Source organism: Lithobates pipiens, unplaced genomic scaffold (assembly GCF_037356315.1).
Source record: "Lithobates pipiens isolate NorthernLeopardFrog02 unplaced genomic scaffold, aLitPip1_a1.2 Scaffold_10, whole genome shotgun sequence".
Taxonomy (NCBI): Eukaryota; Metazoa; Chordata; class Amphibia; order Anura; family Ranidae; genus Lithobates; species Lithobates pipiens.
Window position 1 is genome coordinate 13,053,424 of NW_027507686.1, and position 17,877 is coordinate 13,071,300.

Here is a 17,877-nt window from a genome sequence, read left to right on the forward strand (position 1 = left end):
AGGCACATGACAGGTACTCTTTATGGAGGGATCTGAGGTCTATAAGACCTTACGTAGCTCCACCTAGGCGTTTCGTCAGAAATGACGTCTCTGTATTTCAAAGCCCTTCAGTTGTTGCAGATCTATGGGTCCCATGAGGCACTGTAAAATTCTGACATTCACAGACATGACTGGGCATGATGGGAATTGTAGTTCCTAAACAAGTGGAGGACCATAGTTTGGAGACCCCTGCTTTAGACTTTTTTGAAAATGGCGCCATTGGCACCCGGGTGAACTGCAAGTGATCTATTCCAGGTTACTATAACAAACAGCCGATCACAGCTTTGTTCGGCTGTCCTGCCAGCCAGCGGATGCGCCTGGCTGGTCGCTCGGGTCTCCTGGGTGGGATGAGAAAGCCAGGGCAAGCCCTGGAAGGTGGTGGGAGGTGGGGTGAATGTCCCCTCCTGCTGCTTGTAATAGCAATCCAGCAGCTAGTTAGCCGCTCCGATTGCTATTACAAGAGAGCTGACCATCGGCTCTAAAAGAAGGGATGACCCTCCTCCAGTTTGCTGATAGGGCAATGGGTCACCATAAAGAAGAAGCCACCACGCTGCTGACTCTGCGCTCCTCCTGTCAGCATGCGTCCAGTGTTAGACTGACAGCACTGGGCCATGCAGTGGACTGCTTTTCCCTTGTATAAGGGAGACCTCGTCACTTATCTTTATTTAAAAATACATTCTGTGATTTTTTTAAAGTAGATGCAGACCCAATAACTTGTATAAGCTATAACAGATTTCTCTCTGGGTGAGTTTATGAAGGGAATGGACAGAATGAACAATTGTTTTAGGATAATAAGTTCTTTATGATGTTATGAATAACTATTGATTATGTATATGATCTTTTATTAGAGCTTTATGGAAAATTGGTGGTCTTTTGAAACACCCCTGAAGAAGCCAATGTAGGCGAAACATGTTGGGACTGATCACTCTCTATATACGGACATTGATATGATATGTATTATATTTGTTTTAATTTTATAAGAATAAACTTTCTATTTCGATAAAATGTATCTTTCCTAATTGTTGGCACCCCCTATAACCCCCAAATCATCTTGTTGCTGTCATTTTCAATTCAGTAAGGATGAGCTGCCGGATATTATATTGTGGCCCATTCTGCTGCTCAAGCTAATATAAGCTATAACATGTTTTTGTCATTTTAAACTATTGAAAAAAAAATATCTGCAGCTTTAATTAAAATAATCCCTGGTGATCCTGCCATAAATGTTCCTATTCAGGCACTTCCTGTTATGGGGGTGACAACATTTAGTCCTAGTCTCCAAATTGTGCTTCTGTGTTGTCACCCTGTCACATGGGCCCCCTGGTGGAGAGTAGAAGCGTCCGTGCCATCCCACGTGACCCACTTGCGGACCACCCGCTGCCTTATTACTGCAGCAGGGCGGCGCCGCTGCACTAAAACTCGTACAAGTACGTGATTTGGCATTGTTGGGTAGGGAGCACGGGCCGCCCCTCTGTGGGTTGATAATATAGGTAAGTGTATACATCTTTCTTACACAGGTTAATCAGATGAGATGAAGACACAGGTGACACAGGTAAGTCAGCAAAGAGCCAAATGCTTAGCACTTGGCGTTTACTGTGGCAGGACGGCTCCACTGCGCTGGATCTCGTACATTTTCAGTTAGAGGGTGCGCATGCGCGTGCCGCCCCGCCTGTGCTCTGATAATAAGTTTGTGTATACAGCTTTCATACACGGGTTAGTCAGCACAGGTGAAGACACAGGTGAACACAGGAAGGTCAGCAAAGTGTCACGTGATCACGTGCATTAACGTGATCCAGCATTTCTAGGTAGGTGTGCGCGCGCACGCTGCCCCCTCTGTGGTGTGATAATAGGTAAGTATATACATGTTTCATACACAGGTAAGTCAGCACAGGTGAAGACACAGTTAACACAGGTGAACACAGGAAGGTCATCAAAGCTTCATGTGATCACGCGCATTAACGCGATCCAGCATTTCTAGGTAGGTGTGCACGTGCACGCCGCCCCCTCTGTGGTGGGATAATATGTAAGAGTATACATCTTTCATACACAGGTTAGTCTGCACAGATGAAGACACAGGTGAACACAGGTAAGTCAGCAAAGCACCAAAGAATTAGCGTGTATTTTTTTTTATTGCCCCTCTACGTCAGATCTCATACATGTACTTGATCTGGCATTTCCAGGTTAGGGGTGCGTGCACGCCACCCCCTCTGTGCTGTGATAATAGGTAAGTGTATACATCTTTCCTACACAGGTTAGTCAGCACAGGTGAAAACACAGGTGAACACAGGTAAGTCAGCAAAGCGCCAAATGCTTAGCATGTGGTTTTTACTGCGGCAGGGCGACCCCTCTGTGCAAGCTCTCATACATGTACGTGATCCGGCATTTCCGAGTAGGGGGCATGCACGTGAGCGCCGCCCCTTTGTGGGGTCATAATAGGTCACACCGGTTAGTCAGTACAGGAGAAGACACAGGTGACACAGGTAAGTCAGCAAAGCTTGTTAGTCCACGATCCACCATTGTCAGTGCACGAGATCCACCAATGTCCTTGCATAGTCCTCCATTGTTAGTCCATGATCCACCATTGTCAGTGCACGATCCACCAATGCCAGTGCAAGGTCACCCATTGTCAGTGCATGATCCAAAAATGTCAGTACATAGTCCACCATTGTCAGTGCATGGTCCGCCATTGTCAGTGCATGGTCCTCCATTGTCAGTGCACGATCCACCAATGTCAGTGCATAGTCCTCCATTGTTAGTCCATGGTCCACCATTGTCAGTGCATGATCCACCAATGTCAGTGCATAGTCCACCTTTGTCAGTGTAAGGTAACCCATTGTCAGTGCATGATCCAAAAATGTCAGTACGTAGTCCACCAATGTCAGTGCATGGTCCTCCATTGCCAGTGAATGGTCTACCATTTTCAGTGAATGATCCACCAATGTCAGTGCATAGTCCAACAATGTCAGTGCATGGTCCACCATTGTCAGTGCATGGTCCACCATTGTCAGTGCATAGTCCACCAATGTCAGTGCATGGTCCACTATTGTCAGTGCAAGGTCTACCAATGTCAGTGCATGGTTCTCCATTGTCAGTACATTGTCAGTGCATGGTCCACCATTGTCAGTGCATTGTGAGTGCATGGTCCACCATTCTCAGTGCATGGTCCACCATTGTCAGTGCATAGTCCACCATTCTCAGTGCATGGTTCTCAATTGTCAGTGCATAGTCCACCATTGTCAGTGCATAGTCCTCCATAGTCAGTGCATAGTCCACCATTGTCAGTGCATGATCCACCATTGTCAGTGCATGGTTAACCAATGTCAGTGCATGGTCCACCATTGTCTGTGCATGGTCCACCATTGTTAGTGCATGGTCCATCAATGTCAGTGCATGGTACATCATTGTTAGTGCATGGTCAACCAATGTTAATACATAGTCCGCCATTGTCAGTGCATGGTCCACCAATGTCAGTGTATGGTCCACCATTGTCTGTGCATGGTACACCATTGTTAGTGCATGGTCCGCCATTGTCAGTGCATGGTCCACCAATGTCAGTGTATGGTCCACCATTGTCAGTGCATAGTCCACCATTGTCAGTGCATGGTCCACCAATGTCAGTGCACGGTCCTCCATTGTCAGTGCATGGTCCACCATTTTTCAGTGCATGGTCCACCATTTTTCAGTGCATGGTCCACCATTGTCAGTGCATGGTCCACCAATGTCAGTGCATGGTCCACCATTGTCAGTGCATGGTCCTCCATTGTCAGTACATAGTCCACCATTGTCAGTGCAAGGTCCGCCATTGTCAGTGCATGGTCCTCCATTGTCAGTGCACGATCCACCAATGTCAGTGCATAGTCCTCCATTGTTAGTCCATGGTCCACCATTGTCAGTGCACGATCCACCAATGTCAGTGCATAGTCCACCTTTGTCAGTGCAAGGTCACCCATTGTCAGTGCATGATCCAAAAATGTCAGTACATAGTCCACCAATGTCAGTGCATGGTCCTCCATTGCCAGTGAATGGTCCACCATTTTCAGTGAATGATCCACCAATGTCAGTGCATAGTCCAACAATGTCAGTGCATGGTCCACCATTGTCAGTGCATAGTCCACCAATGTCAGTGCATGGTCCACCATTGTCAGTGCAAGGTCTACCAATGTCAGTGCATGGTTCTCCATTGTCATTGCGTAGTCCACCATTGTCAGTACATTGTCAGTGCATGGTCCACCATTGTCAGTGCATTGTGAGTGCATGGTCCACCATTCTCAGTGCATGGTCCACCATTGTCAGTGCATAGTCCACCATTTTCAGTGCATGGTTCTCAATTGTCAGTGCATGGTCCACCATTGTCAGTGCATAGTCCTCCATTGTCAGTGCATAGTCCACCATTGTCAGTGCATGGTCCACCATTGTCAGTGCATGGTTAACCAATGTCAGTGCATGGTCCACCATTGTCAGTGCATGGTCCACCATTGTCAGTGTATGGTCCTCCATTGTCAGTGCATGGTCCACCATTGTCAGTGTATGGTCCTCCATTGTCAGTGCATGGTCCACTATTGTCAGTATATGGTCCACCAATGTCAGTGCATGGTTAACCAATGTCAGTGCATGGTCCACCATTGTTAGTGCATGGTCCATCAATGTCAGTGCATGGTCCACCATTGTCTGTGCATGGTACACCATTGTTAGTGCATGGTCAACCAATGTCAATACATAGTCCGCCATTGTCAGTGCATGGTCCACCAATGTCAGTGTATGGTCCACCATTGTCTGTGCATGGTACACCATTGTTAGTGCATGGTCCCCCTTTGTCAGTGCATGGTCCACCAATGTCAGTGTATGGTCCACCATTGTCAGTGCATAGTCCACCATTGTCAGTGCATGGTCCACCAATGTCAGTGCATGGTCCTCCATTGTCAGTGCATGGTCCACCATTTTTCAGTGCATGGTCCACCATTGTCAGTGCATGGTCCACCATTGTCAGTGCATGGTCCTCCATTGTCAGTGCATGGTCCACCATTTTTCAGTGCATTGTCCACCAATGTCAGTGCATGGTCCACCATTGTCAGTGCATGGTCCACCATTGTCAGTGCATGGTCCACCATTGTCAGTGTATGGTCCTCCATTGTCAGTGCATGATCCACTATTGTCAGTGCAGGATCCACCAATGTGAGTGCATAGTCCACCATTGTCAGTGCATGGTCACCCAATGTCAGTGTTTGGCCCACCAATGTCAGTGCAAGGTCACCCATTGTCAGTGCATGATCCAACAATGTTAGTGCATAGTCCACCAATGTCAGTGCATGGTCCTCCATTGTCAGTGCATGGTCCACCAATGTCAGTGCATGGTCCACCATTGTCTGTGCATGGTCCACCATTGTTAGTGCATGGTCACCCATTGTCAGTGAATGATCCAACAATGTCAGTGCATAGTCCACCAATGTCAGTGCATGGTCCTCCATTGTCAGTGCATGGTCCACCATTGTCAGTGCATGGTCCACCAATGTCAGTGCATGGCCCTCCATTGTCAGTGCAAGGTCCACCAATGTCAGTGCATGGTCCACCATTGTCAGTGCATGGTCCACCATTGTCAGTGCATGGTCAGTGCATGGTCCACCATTGTCAGTGCATGGTCCACCATTGTCAGTGCATGGTCCACCATTGTCAGTGCATAGTCCTCCATTTGCATTACATAGTCCCCCATTGTCAGTGCATGGTCCACCATTGTCAGTGCATGGTTAACCAATGTCAGTGCACGGTCCACCATTGTTAGTGCATGGTCACCCATTGTCAGTGAATGATCCAACAATGTCAGTGCATAGTCCACCAATGTCAGTGCATGGTCCACCATTGTCAGTGCAAGGTCCACCAATGTCAGTGCATGGTCCTCCATTGTCAGTGCATGGTCCACCATTGTCAGTGCATGGTCCACCAATGTCAGTGCATGGTCCTCCATTGTCAGTACAAGGTCCACCAATGTCAGTGCATGGTCCACCATTGTCAGTGCATTGTCAGTGCATGGTCCACCATTGTCAGGGCATGGTCAGTGCATGGTCCACCATTGTCAGTGCATTGTCCACCATTGTCAGTGCATAGTCCACCATTGTCAGTGCATGGTCCTCCATTGTCAGTGCATGGTCCACCATTGTCAGTGTATGGTCCTCCATTGTCAGTGCATGGTCCACTATTGTCAGTATATGGTCCACCAATGTCAGTGTTAGGCTAAGTTCCCACAGGCAGCAAGGAGGGGGGAGCGGGGGTAAAAAGAGCTTCCCCGACCACCTACATGGAGCATCATGGGCGTGGCGTATAACGTTTGGCAGGTGCTGCTACTTGCCTAATGCACCCGTTGAAGTCAATGGAAGTGCACTGCAGCTGTGCAGAAAATGCTCAGCATGTGGTTGCGGTTCTGCATTTTAATATAAAATCCCTCCTTGAGATTGGGAAGAGAGCAGACTTTTCAGAAGCGGCAATATCGCCTCCTGAAGACCTGTGAGCTGCTGCTCAATCGCCTCTGAAAATAATCCGCCGGTGGTCATTTCTATTAGAGCAGGGGTCATCAACCCCCGGGCCGCGGCCCAAAGCCGGGCCGTACCGCCTCTCTAGGTGGGCCGCAGCTCCAAGGACACTGTCAGGTCCGAGATCATCAACCCCCGGGCCGCGGCCGGCTAAGGCTTCAGCTTCACCGCTGATGGAGAAAACTGTCAGCTGTGCGACCAAACAAGCAGAGAGATGACCTCATCCCTCTGCGCTACGCACAGGCGCGCCGCTGTCCCGCCCTACCATAAGCTGGCTACACAGAGAAGCGGCGGCTAATGAGAGAGAGAGAGAGAGTGACCTCATCTCTCCCCGCTCACCCTCACTGAACTTACTTTCCCGCAGTCTCCAACGGCTCCTCCCCTCACTCCCATGCTGGAACAGTAAGTACAGTGCACTCTGCACTCCTAATATTTTTATAATGGGACCTTAAATATTATTTCTGCAATGGGACATTAAATATTATTTCTGCAATGGGACATTTAATATTATTTCTATACTGGGACATTTAATATTATTTCTATACTGGGACATTTAATATTATTTCTATACTGGGACATCTAATATTATTTCTATACTGGGACATCTAATATTATTTCTATACTGGGACATCTAATATTATTTCTATACTGGGACATCTAATATTATTTCTATACTGGGACATTTAATATTATTTCTGGATAACGCACCACATCGCGATTCCTCCCCCCCCCCCCCCCCCCACCGGGCCTTGGAAAAATATTCTTCCACAAAACCGGTCCTTGGTGCCAAAAAGGTTGGGGACCACTGTATTAGAGGGGTGGTAAGTTCGCCACCCGGGTGAAAGAGGCCTTGGCAAGCCGGTCCAGAGCAATGACTGAAAGAGGCTGCAGGAGATCAGCAGCATTAAGATGCAGCAAAAAAATTGGTGAAAACAGTATTTTATTCTTAAAGAACACAGCACTTTATAAAATGAAATAAAAAAGCAAAAGGTAACAGCTGGAAAAATATATCCAGTTACTTTAACAATAGCGGCAGAGCACAAGAGACCAATAGAAATACATAAAACACGATCTTTATTGTACAATAGTAAAAAAAAGATAAAAATGTTAATATGCTCCCCATACATTTTGTGGGATCAATGTCCTCTGTGTGTAAATCTAAATAGCTCTGCAGAGTGAGATGATGGAAGTCCAATAAAATGGAGTACACTCGTCCAGTGCCTGTAAGGTCAACGCGTTTCGCCAAATGTTTGGCTTCTTCAGGACCCCGGCAAATAAAGAGGGCAAGCTATATAAAACAACACATATATTAATAAACAGAACAAAAATATGTTTATAGCAAAAATAACCGAATATATTGAGTATGCATGCTCACACAATTCAAGCTATATGGAGGGATGTCCAGCCATCAATGCTTCCACTGTATATACCCTGTTTCCCAGATAATAAGACCTAGCGTGATTTTCGGTGATGGCTGCAATATAAGCCCTACCCCACCCCCCCAAATAAGCCCTAGTTAAAGTCCTTGTAGGTCTTATTTTCAGGGTAGGGCTTATTTTGGGGGGTAGGGCTTATATTGCCGCCATCACTGACAATCACGCTAGGTCTTATTTTTGGGGAAACAAGGTATGTGTGTAGCCACCATGTCTTGGACCCACTGTATGTAGGAGCGTAGCCACCCTATCTTGGTCCCACTGTAGTAATGTAGCCACCACGTCTTAGTCCCACTGTATGTAGCAATGTAGCCACCCTGTCTTGATCCCACTGTATGTAGGAGAGTAGCTACCCTGTCTTGGTCCCACTGTATGTAGGAACATAGCCATCCTGTCTTGGTTACACTGTAGGTATGTAGCCACCACGTCTTGGTCCCACTGTAGGAATGTAGCCACTACGTCTTGGTCCCACTGTATGTAGGAACATAGCCAACCTGTCTTGGTCCCACTGTAGGAATGTAGCCACCCTGTCTTGGTCCCACTGTATGTAGGAATGTAGCCACCCTGTCTTGGTCCCACTGTATGTAGAAATGTAGCCACCCTGTCTTGGTCCCATTGTATGTAGAAGGGTAGTCATATTGTCTTGGTCCCACTGTATGTAGGAACATAGCCACCCTGTCTTGGTTCCACTGTAGGAATGTAGCCACCCTGTCTTTGTCCCACTGTATGTAGGAATGTAGCCACCCTGTCTTGGTCCCACTGTATGTAGGAATGTAGCCACCCTGTCTTGGTCCCACTGTATGTAGGAATGTAGCCACCCTGTCTTGGTCCCACTGTATGTAGAAATGTAGCCACCCTGTCTTGGTCCCATTGTATGTAGAAGGGTAGTCATATTGTCTTGGTCCCACTGTATGTAGGAACATAGCCACCCTGTCTTGGTTCCACTGTAGGAATGTAGCCACCCTGTATTGGTCCCACTATATGTAGGAGCATAGCCACCCTGTCTTGGTTCCACTTTATATAGGAGGGTAGCCACCCTGTCTTGGTCCCACTGTATGTAGGAATGTAGCCACCCTGTCTTGGTCCCACTGTATGTAGGAACGTAGCCACCCCGTCTTGGCAGGGCAGAAAAACACAGTGAGGAATGATTTATTAAAAAATAGAATGCAAGGTCATTAAGTTATAGATAAGTAAAGATTATTGGGAGGAGCTATGCAAATATCAAAATTCCTTGATGGGCGGGGTCCCAGTCTGGAGGAGTGGGCGTTCCTAGACCGGCCACTTAGGCAAGGTCCACACGTGATATGCTGAGCTTTCGTGATTGATCCAATTAATGAAAGGGATAGCTCAAGGACAGTTGGGCCGGGGAGGAAAGATCTAGATGATGTTGGGCGTCCTCCAGCCAGGAAAGGAGGTGAATGAATGAATGGATAACTTGTATCGCGCATACATATGCAAACTAAATCTGAAAAACGCGCCCAAAAACACGCTAAAATGCGCAAGGCAAATTGCGCGGCACAGTCGTGAATACAGCCCTTCGGCAAAAAGGGGGCCCCACGAGTCGGGGAAAGTTTTACTTTTCTTGTTGTTTTTCGGGGGTTACGTTATGAGGCTCGCGGTAAACTCACGCGGTAATTACAATATTCCTATAAATATGCCTCTTAATATTACAGCGGCGAGACGACCGCTAAATCTTTACGTTAAACACGAGAATCGGCTCCTTTGTTTGGAAACACTCAAAAAATAAAAAATAAAAAAATAAAAAGTCTCCACATTAACAGACAAAATAATATATATTAATGAACAATTAGCACGGAATCTTTGATGAACTGCGCTCTTTAATTGCGGAGCGCGTCGGCAGCTTGCTTAGGCCCCTTCTCTTAAATGTTAATTACCCTGGGCTCTCAATGACTGCACACAGGCTAATGTGCTGCTCATTAACCAAGCTTTTCAGCAGAATTTTCCAGATAAGTTCATTATTCGGGATGGTATTTTCAACTTTTTACAAACCCCTCCCCCTCCCCCCCCCAAAAAAAAGTGTTGCATCGGAATGAGATTCCCTGTATAGGTGATGAAGACCATGAAGGTTCTGGGGCGTCCCGATGGTGACCGGGGGGGATCAGTGACAGCACAGGAGCACCGTGGGGGAGACAGTTGTCATGGCAGGATCTAGGGTTGCACCAATACCACTTTTTTTAAGACCGAGTACAAGTTCCGATACTTTTTCTCAAGTACTCGCCGATACCGATTACCGATACTTTTTTTTTTTTTTATTTCATGTGATGGTGGCACATCTGTCAGTAGTTCTTTTATTTTTCTTTTCATTTAAAAAAAATTTTTACAATTTTATTTTTTAAAATTTTTTTGCTATTATTTTACACAATCTAATATTTTACTGTTATTTTTTTAGAATGCTTTCTGTTTTTTTTTGGGGGGGGGGGAGTGAATGGTGTCAGTGTTTTTTTTTTACAATTTAACTTTGATATTTACATATTACATGTTTGATTTTTACAATTTTTTTGTTATTATTTTTTACATTTTTAGATTTTACTGTTTTTTTAACAATGCTTTCTTTTTTTTTGGGGGGGTGGGGGAGTGGACGGTGTAAGTTTTTTTTTTACAATTTAACTTTGATATATTTATTACAATTGTTTTTATCATTGTTTACAATTTTATTTTTTACAATTTATTTCATTGTTATTATTTTTCACAATTTTATATTTTACTGTTAGTTTTTTTACATTGCTTTCTGTTTTTTTTTTTTTTTAGGGGGGGGGGGAGTGAATGGTGTCAGTGTTTTTTTTTTACAATTTAACTTTGATATTTACATATTACATATTTCATTTTTACAATTTTTTTGTTATTATTTTTTACATTTTTAGATTTTACTGTTTTTTTACAATGCTTTCTTTTTTTTTTGGGGGGGGGGGGAGTGGACGGTGTAAGTTTTTTTTTTACAATTTAACTTTGATATATTTATTACAATTGTTTTTATCATTGTTTACAATTTTATTTTTTACAATTTATTTCATTGTTATTATTTTTCACAATTTTATATTTTACTGTTAGTTTTTTTACATTGCTTTCTGGGGTTTTTTTGGGGGGGGGGGGGGAGTGAATGGTGTCAGTGTTTTTTTTTTTACAATTTAACTTTGATATTTACATATTACATATTTGATTTTTACAATTTTTTTGTTATTATTTTTGACATTTTTAGATTTTACTGTTTTTTTTACAATGCTTTCTTTTTTTTTGGGGGGGGGGGGGGTGGGGGAGTGGACGGTGTCTTTTTTTTACAATTTAACTTTGATATATTTATTACAATTGTTTTTATTATTTTTTACAATTGTATTTTTTACAATTTTTTTGTTATTATGTTTTACAATTTTATATTTTACTGTTATTTTTTTGACAATGCTTTCTTTTTTTGGGGGGTGGATGGTGTTAGAGTTTTTTTTTACAATTTAACTTTAATATATTTATTAAAATAGTTTTTATTATTTTTTACAATTGTATTTTTTACAATTTTTTTGTGATTATTTTTTACATTTTTAGATTTTACTGTTTTTTTTACAATGCTTTCTTTTTTTTGGGGGGGGGGGGGGAGTGGACGGTACACTTATTAAAATTGTTTTTATTATTTTTTACAATTTTATATTTAAATGTTTTTTTACCATGCTTCCTTTTTTTTGGGGGGGGGGGAGGGGGTGGACGGTGTCAGTGTTTTTTTTTTTTTTACAATTTAACTTTGATATATTTATTACAATTGTTTTTATTATTTTTTTCAATTAAATTTTTTATTTTTTTTGGTATTATTTTTTACAATTTTATATTTAACTGTTATTTTTTTTTACAGTACTTTTTTTTTTGAGGGGGGAGGGTGTCAGTGTTTTTTTGTTTTTTTTTGTTTACAACTTAACTTTGATATATTTATTACAATTATTTTTATTATTTTTCACAATTTTATTTTTTACAATTCACTTTTTTGTTATTATTTTTACAATTTTATATTTTAGTTTTATTTTATTTACAATGCTTTCTTTTTTTTTGAGATATCAGGGATCTAAACAGACCCCTGATGTCTCCCCTTTGAGACAGAGGAAGGGACTGAGGACACAGATTCCCCCAGTCCCTTCCTCTGCAGTCTCAGCTGCACTGAAAATGAATGATCAGCAGACAGAAGCTCCTTGCCATTCATAAACTGAAGCATACTAAACACAGGTTACAATGTTTCAGTTATGATGAATGGAGAGAGGCAGTGACCACTGCCTCTGTTCATTCGAAAAAGGAAGTAGCCGGTAAATGACAGATTTACTGTCTCCTTCCCCTGCTCTCTATCTTGAAAGATCTGGGTGGGGGGGCGCCGACGACCAGTGGAGGAGCCGGAGGGCCGGGAGGAGGACACAGGGGACCCGGAGGAGGACAGGTGAGGACATGGGGGGACCGAAGGAGGACATGGGGGGACCAAAGGAGGACATGGGGGGACCAAAGAAGGACAGGTGGGGACCAAAGGAGGACATGAGGGGGCCGGAGGAGGACAGGTGGGGACCAAAGGAGGACATGAGGGGACCGAAGGAGGACATGGGGGGCCAGAGGAGGAGCCGGAGAGCCGGGCAGGACACAGGGGGACCCAGAGGATAGAATGGATAGGGACCCGGAGGAGGACATGGTGGGACCAAAGGAGGAGCCGGAGAGCCGGTGAGGAGGACAAAGGGGGACCCCAAGGAGGACAGGTGGGGACCAAAGGAGGACATGGGAGGGACCAAAGGAGGACATGGGAGGGACCAAAGGAGGACGTGGGGGACTGAAGGAGGACATGGGAGGGACCGAAGGAGGGCATGGGGGGTCTGGAGGAGGACATGGGGAGACCCGAAAGAGGACATAGGGGGACAGAAGGAGGACATTGGGGGGACCGAAAGAGGACATGAGGGGGTCGGAGGAGGAGCCAGAGAGCCGGGCAGGATGCAGGGGGATCCAGAGGATAAAATGGATAGTGACCCGGGGGAGGACATGGGGGGACCGAAGGAGGAGCCGGTGAGGAGGACACGGGGGACCCCAAGGAGGACAGGTGGGGACCAAAGGAGGACATAGGGGATCGAAAGGAGGACATGGGGGGGCCAGAGGAGGAGCCGTAGAGCCAGGCAGGATGCAGGGGGACCCATGGGTAAAATGGATAGGGACCCAGAGGAGGACATGGGGGAGACCGGAGGAGGAGCCAGAGAGCCAGACACGATGCAGGAGGACCCGGAGGATGAAACGGATCGGGACCCGGAGGAGGAGCTGGAGAGCTGGACAGGACACCGGGGGACCCGGAGGATGACACAAGGGGGACCCGGAGGATAAAATGGATAGGGACCTGGAGGAGGACATGGGGGGAGGAGCCGGAGAGCCGGACAGGATGCAGGGGGACCCGGAGGATGAAACGGATCGGGACCCGGAGGAGGACATGGAGAGCCAAGGACACAGGGGTTCCCGGAGGAGGATATGCGCCAGTGGGGGCAGTTACAAGCACCGATCTCCCTGACAGCTGCAGAAGGGAGAGGAGGAGAAGCGGCTGTCAGAAAAGCTATACAGGGAGATCATCCCTGAGGCTGCCTAAGTATCGGGGAAGCATCGGTGCAAATTCTCGGTATCGCCACCGATACCGATACTAGTATCGCTATCAGTGCAACCCTAGCAGGATCGCAATGAAAGAAGCTATTTGACCTGCCATTTTTTTGTCCATCCAGTGCTGAGATTCACACAGCTCTGCCACACAGTACAGCCCTGCCCAGCAGAGGAGGGGGATCAGATTTTTCTCTGCTGCAGTTTCATTTTCACTTCTAGTTCTTGCCCCTCCCCCAGTCATTGTTCTGCTTCTGGGTTCCGTCATCGGTTGGGGGTGCGTCCGGGATGACTTGGGTTCGGAAAAAAATTGCACTTTTAGTTTCACTTCTAGTTCTAGTCCCTCCCCCAGTCACTGTTCTGCTTCCGGGTTCAGAGGAAATTGGTTTGAATGATGCTGAGGACAGCCTGAGGACATCTAGTTAGCAGACCAAAGAGTACTGTAATGGAAAATCTCTGGGTTGAAGGTGAGAACTGCAGAAAAATAAGTTTGGGGAGCACGCTGACAGGAGGAGAGAGCAGAAAGATAAGCTCATTGCTATTCTGCTTCCCATTTCACTGTCCAGTCATAGGCTGGGGGGGGGGGGGGGGGGCAGGGCAAGGATGATCTGGGTTCAGAGGAAATGGGTTGACTGATGTTCTCCATCAGGCTGAGGACATCTAGTGACAGAAAAAAAGTACTGCCGGGAAAATCTCTGGATTGAAGGTGAAAATTGCAGGAAAATAAACGAAAGAATGCTCAAGTGCTGAACACGCCGAGCGCTTCAGCGCGTTTGCACGCGGGCTCGTTCGCTGTTTTTTTTTTTTTGGCGGTGATGATTTTTTTTTGCGCCTCTAAATGCTCCTCTTCTAATACGCCTAGGCTAACGTAAAGGTTTTAGGCTGAAAGAAAAAAAAAAGACAAACGCCTGTAATGCCGCGTACACGCGGTCGGACTTTCCGATCGGATGCTTGTTGTCGGAAATTCCGACCGTGTGTGTGCGGGCTCCATCGGACAGTTTCCACCGGGAATTTCCATCGCACAAAATTTAAGATCTTGTTCTCAAATTTTCCCGAAAAAACAAAATCCGTTGTCGGAAATTCCGATCGTGTGTACACCATTATCAAACGCACAAAGTTCCGCGCATGCTCAGAATCAAGCAGAAGGAGCCGCACTGGCTATTGAACTTCATTATTCTCGGCTCGTCGTACGTGTTGTACGCCACCGCCTTCTTGGCGTTCGGAATTTCCGACAACATTTGTGCGACCGTGTGTGCGCAAGACAAGTTTGAGCCGACATCCGTCGGAAAAAAATCCCCATGGATTTTGTTGTCGGGATGTGTGATCAATGTCCGATCAATGTGCGATCGTGTGTACGCGGCATAAGATTGTTGTGTTGTACCCCCTGTGTGCATCCGGGGCAGGTTATGATTTTGTTGAAGAGTGAAGACGATCGTTGAGCTGCTGCTGTTCTGCAGGCGGCCGGTGGTGGAGCCCGGGCTATAGAGACCCAGCAACCCCTTTGAAGGAATGCAGAGGGATGTGAGCGAGGAGCAGCAAGCTCCCCTCCTCCTCCTCCTCCTCCCCGCCGCCCTTTGTCTGTGTAAATAATCCGACGACTCAAATCCATCTTTTCTGGCAAAAAAAAAAAAACTAAAATCCGGGGCTGTGACACAGAGCACATGTTCTTCTGTAAACTGATGCAAGTGCGCAAAGTGTTTCCTTCTCAACTCTTCAAAGTTTTCCCAAAGTGTTCTTTGCTCTCTGCCGAGCCATCGCTGCCGCCGCCAATGCCGCCTCCGCCGCCTCCGCCACCACCACTGTCGCTGTCGCCACGACGCCGCCGCCACCGCCGTCGCAATTTTAAATCACAGCAAAACGTGGAACGCTTAACTTTATAACTCTTTCATAACTTTATAATGGCACCCCCAATCGCGGCGTGACTTTGACGTGGTTGGCGCGCAACGAATCACGCTGCAATGGCAGCAAATCGCAACGCACGGTGAAGCTTCTCCTTTTTTTTTTTTTGAGCGCCGAAATTCACACGTTGCGATATAGCTCCAATTGCAGCGCGATCCATTGAGCAACAACCGCGGGCATAATCGCGCCGCCATCAGGGGTGCCTGAAGTAAAGTCTTCGCAAAGGCGCCCTGCATTTTGCCGCGATTTGGAATCGAGGGCAGAACCGCGGCCATTCCGCCCAGCGTATTAAATCGCCTGGGTGTGAATGGAGCCTTGTGCCCCGTACACACACACGATCGGAAATTCGGCCAGCAAAAGACCGATGAGAGCTTTTGGTGGGAAAATGCGACCGTGTGTAATGCTCCATCGGACTTTTTGCTGGCGGAATTTCGGCCAGCAAAAGACTGAGAGCGGGTTCTCAATATTTCAGTCGAAAAAATTCCGATCGTTTGTACAAATTCTGACGTGAAAAATTCCTACGCATGCTCGTAAACAATTGGACGCATGCTCGGAAAGCATTGAACTTCATTTTCTCGGCTCGTCGTAGTGTTGTACGTCACCACGTTCTTGGCGGTCAAAAGTTTAAAGAACTTTTGTGTGACCGTGTGTATGCAAGCCAAGCTTGAGCGGAATCCCATTGGAATTCTGTCGAGAAAACCATCAGAGCTTTTTCCAACCAAAATTCCGACCGTGTGTACGCGGCATTGGTGGCATTAGTGGTTAACAGATGTCAATGCAAGTTGCAAAGAAGTCGCACAAAAAGGAGTCGCAGAGGAGTGGGGAAAATTGTCAAGAGGTTAGTCTGGTGGTAGATAAGGGAAGGGAGAATGGGGGGAGGGTAAGAGTTGGGGGGGGGGGGTAGGAGTGGGGAAATTATTGATTCCAGTTTGTCTAAGGATGATATGGAGTGGTTGGTGGATAGAAGGAGGAAGGGCAAAAGAAGGAAAAAAAGGGGTTCAGTTACCATAAATCCTAAGGTTTTGCCTTTGGCAAATAAGTTTGAGGTCCTGTCAGATAATGACGATGAATGGGACTCATTGAGTAGGGCATCCTATATGGATGATGAGTGCCGGGGTGCAATGAAGCACGCTGGTTCTCCAGAGAGAGGGAGTAGTCAGGCTAAGAAAAAGCTGCCTCAACTACCCTAATGGCAGTTCCCACTTCGTTAAAAGTGGCAACCATTAATGTCGCCAGCTTAAGATCAGTAAGTGCTTGTAATATGGCCTTATTTTTGCTCAGTGAGTTTGATGCTGACATGCAGACTTACAGCGGGGTCGCTGCCCTTTTTTCTGGTATGGTAACGTGCCAGCAGGTAATTGAAGTAGAGATTGGGAGATGCATGGTCTTGGACGTCTCTGTGAGGGGGCAGGACCTGTGCCTGATTAAACATATAAGGTCCCCAGACGAAGTGGGACAGGAAATGCCTTTTTACAAAGATTAAGCCTTTTCTTTTTACGGCCCAGCAGGTTACCTTTGGAGGTGATTTGAACACCATTACTAGGTCTAAAGACAGGAGAGTAGTGATGGACGAACTTCCGACGGGACGTTTCGCGAACGCGAAACGCGAACGGACACAAACGTTCGCGAAAACGACCGTTCGCCGCGGGCTCCATTGACTTCAATGGGAGGCGAATTTCGCAAACCTTTAGGTCGAATTTGCGGCCACGGGGTAATTATTAGGGGGTAGCACGTAGTCCCACCACCTGGACAATAGCATAATACATGTATGAGGTGAATTTGGGATCGATAACTACAAGCATTTTTTTTTTATTTGGGAAATTGTTCTGACAATTCAGGACTATGGAGCTAATGAAGGCAATGGAGGAGAGGGAAGGTCAGGGACCAGGGTAGGCAAACAAGAGGGTGCAGGAGATACAGAGCACTGACAGCAGCACCGTAATACAGAGCACTGACATCAGCACCGTGACATACAGCGCTGACAGCAGCTCCGTGACATACAGCGCTGACAGCAGCTCCGTGACATACAGCGCTGACAGCAGCTCCGTGACATACAGCGCTGACAGCAGCTCCGTGACATACAGCGCTGACAGCAGCTCCGTGACATACAGCGCTGACAGCAGCACCGTGACATACAGCGCTGACAGCAGCTCCGTGACATACAGCGCTGACAGCAGCTCCGTGACATACAGCGCTGACAGCAGCTCCGTGACATACAGCGCTGACAGCAGCTCCGTGACATACAGCGCTGACAGCAGCTCCGTGACATACAGCGCTGACAGCAGCTCCGTGACATACAGCGCTGACAGCAGCTCCGTGACATACAGCGCTGACAGCAGCTCCGTGACATACAGCGCTGACAGCAGCTCCGTGACATACAGCGC